Raw genomic sequence first — 3897 nt, forward strand, 5'->3', positions numbered from 1 at the left:
CGTATACTACACGTCACTACATGTATAAATGGCCTGTTTACTTGTCATTTTCACACATGATAAACGTGATCTAAATTTGCATATTACACATACTCCAAATGTGTGTTATGGCAACTTTATTTCCATTTTGTACAAAGTTTCCACGCCAAACACACAGCACTGAAAGTAACAGGAGTGAGTTTTCATGTACATAAAATATATAAATCCACACTACATGTATGCTAATAATATAACATTGCAATGACACTTCATAAATATTAGGAAATAAATCAACAAACCTGCTTGGGGTGTGTGGAATATTCCACTTTGTTCAGAGGGGTCGTGCGCCAGGATACTTCATTATTTGTGTCTACTAGTATTCACTCAATCTAACCAACGGGCTATATGTTCTACACAGTAGAAGTAGTAAGCACACAGGAACACGTGTGGACTTGCTACTCCCGCCCAGTAGAAAGTAGTAAGTGCATAAGGACACAGGTGTACGCACTACACTCACCCAGTAGAGGTAATAAGCACACAGGAACACATGTGTACTTACTACACTCACCTAGTAGAAGTAATAAGCACACAAATACACATGTGCACTTACTACACTCACCCAGCAGAAGTAATAAGCACACATGAGCACATGTGTACTTACTACACTAATATAGCAGCAATAAAAAGCACACAAGAACACACGTGTACTTACTACACTCACCTAGTAGTAGTAATAAGCACACACGTACACATGTGTACTTACTACACTCATCCAGTAGAGGTAATAAGCACACAGGAACACACGTGTACTTACTATGCTCATCCAGCAAAAGTAATAAGCACACAAGAACACATGTGTACTTACTACACTCACCTAGTAGAAGTAATAAGCACACAAGTAGACGTGTGTACTTACTACGCTCACCCAGTAGAAGTAATAAGCACACATGAACACAAGTGTACTTACTACACTAATACAGCAGCAGTAAAAAGCACACAAGAACACACGTGTACTCACTACACTCACCTAGTAGAAGTAATAAGCACACACGTACACATGTGTACTTACTACACTCATCCAGTAGGAGTAATAAGCACACAGGAACACACGTGTACTTACTATGCTCATCCAGCAAAAGTAATAAGCACACAAGAACACATGTGTACTTACTACACTCACCTAGTAGAAGTAATAAGCACACAAGTAGACGTGTGTACTTACTACGCTCACCCAGTAGCAGTAATAAGCACACATGAACACAAGTGTACTTACTACACTAATACAGCAGCAGTAAAAAGCACACAAGAACACACGTGTACTCACTACACTCACCTAGTAGAAGTAATAAGCACACACGTACACATGTGTACTTACTACACTCATCCAGTAGGAGTAATAAGCACACAGGAACACATGTGTACTTACTACACTCACCTAGTAGAAGTAATAAGCACACACGTACACATGTGTACTTACTACACTCACCCAGTAGAAGTAATAAGCACACATGAACACACATGTACTTGCTACACTAATACAGCAGCAGTAAAAAAAAGCACACAAGAACACATGTGTACTTACTACACTCACCCAGTAGAAGTAATAAGCACACATGAACACATCTGTACTTACTACACTAATACAGCAGCAGTAAAAAGCACACAATAAACATGTGCACTTACTACACTCACCCAGCAGGAGTAATAAGCACACAAGAAAACGTGTACTTACTACACTCACCCAGTAGAAGTAATAGTGTACCTTCTATACTCATCCAGTAGAAGTAATAAGCACACGTGTACTTACTATAACTAATCCAGTAAAAGTAATTAGCACACATAAACACATGTGTACTTACTACACTCATCTAGGAGGAGTGCTAAGCACACAGGAAAACGAGTGTACCTACTACACTCATCCAGTAGGAGTACTAAGCACACATGTGTACTTACTAGACTCACCCAGCAAAAGTAATAAACACACAAGAACACGTGTATTTACTAGATTCACCCAGCAGGAGTAATAAGCACACAAGAAAACGTGTACTTACTACACTCACCCAGTAGAAGTAATAAGCACACAGGAACACACGTGTACTTACACTCACCCAGTAGAAGTAATAAGCACACATGAACACATGTGTACTTACTACACTAATCCAGCAGAAGTAATAAGCACACATGAGTACTTACTACACTCATCTAGTAGGAGTACTAAGCACACAGGGAAACATGTGTACCTATTACACTCATCCAGTAGGAGTACTAAGCACACATGTGTACTTACTAGACTCACCCAGCAAAAGTAATAAACACACAAGAACATGTGTACTTACGAGACTCACTCAGTAATAAGCACACAAGAACATATGTACTTACTACACTCACCCAGCAGGAGTAATAAGCCCACAGGAACACGTGTACTTACTACACTCACCCAGTAGTAATAAACACAGCTACACTCACCCAGCAGAAGTAATAAGCACACAAGAACATGTGTGCACTCACTATGCTCACCCAACAGCAGTAAAAAGCACACAAGAACACATGTACTTAGTATTTCCTCCCAGTAGAGGTAGCAGGTGCATAGGAACACAAAGTACACAGTATCACATGTGTGCTTACCACTTCCATTCAGTAGTAGTAATGGTAGTAGTAAGTACACATGAACATGTGTGCCGTCTACTGCTACCTAGTAGTAAGTACACAATATTACAGGTAGTAAGAACACACATTTGTGTGTTCTTACTACCTGTAATATTGTGTACTTACTACTTCCACTCTGTAGAAGAGTAGTAAGTACACAGTATCACATGTGTACCCAATAGGAGTAGTAAGTACATGGTATCACATGTGTGCCCAATAGGAGTAGTAAGTACACAGTATCACATGTGTACCCAACGGGAGTAGTAAGTACACGGTATCACATGTGTGCCCATTACGAGTAGTAAGTACACGGTATCACACGTGTACCCAGTAGGAGTAGTAAGTACACAGTACCACATGTGTGCCCAACGGGAGTAGTATGTACACAGTATCACATGTGTACTTACTAATTGTACCCAGTAAGAGTAGTAAGCACACAGGATCACTTGTACTCAGTAGAAGTATTAAGTACATGTGTATTTACTACTTGTAACCAATAGGAGTAGTAAGTACACAGTACGGTATCACATGTGTGCCAAATAGGAGTAGTAAGTACACAGGATCAACTGTACTTGCTGCTTGTACCCAGTAGAAGTAGTAAGTACACAGTTTCACATGTGTACCCAATAGTAGTAGTAAGTACACAGTATCACATGTGTACCCAACGGGAGTAGTAAGTACACGGTATCACATGTGTGCCCAATAGGTGTAGTAAGTTCACAGTATCACATGCGTACCCAACGGGAGTAGTAAGTACATGGTATCACATGTGTGCCCAATTGGAGTAGTAAGTACACAGTATCACATGTGTACTTACTAATTGTACCCAGTAGGAGTAGTAGGCACACAGGATCAACTGTACTTGCTGCTTGTACCCAGTATAACTAGTAAGTACACAGTTTCACATGTGTACCCAATAGGAGTAGTAAGTACACAGTATCACATGCGTACCCAACGGGAGTAGTAAGTACATGGTATCACACGTGTACCCAGTAGGAGTAGTAAGTACACAGTATCACATGTGTGCCCAACGGGAGTAGTATGTACACAGTATCACATGTGTACTTACTAATTGTACCCAGTAAGAGTAGTAAGCACACAGGATCACTTGTACTCAGTAGAAGTATTAAGTACATGTGTATTTACTACTTGTAACCAATAGGAGTAGTAAGTACACAGTACGGTATCACATGTGTGCCAAATAGGAGTAGTAAGTACACAGGATCAACTGTACTTGCTGCTTGTACCCAGTAGAAGTAGTAAGTACACAGT

The 3897-nt window shown here is 40.2% G+C and overlaps 1 protein-coding gene across 1 annotated transcript in view; it reads right to left on the reverse strand.

The window, feature by feature from the left end:
• nsd1b (nuclear receptor binding SET domain protein 1b) overlaps window positions 1-3897 on the reverse strand; it is a 322978-nt gene that overhangs the window by 128324 nt on the left and 190757 nt on the right. The gene's annotated exons all lie outside the window — the stretch shown is intronic.

Source organism: Nerophis lumbriciformis, linkage group LG09 (genome assembly GCF_033978685.3).
Source record: "Nerophis lumbriciformis linkage group LG09, RoL_Nlum_v2.1, whole genome shotgun sequence".
In the NCBI taxonomy this organism is placed as follows: Eukaryota; Metazoa; Chordata; class Actinopteri; order Syngnathiformes; family Syngnathidae; genus Nerophis; species Nerophis lumbriciformis.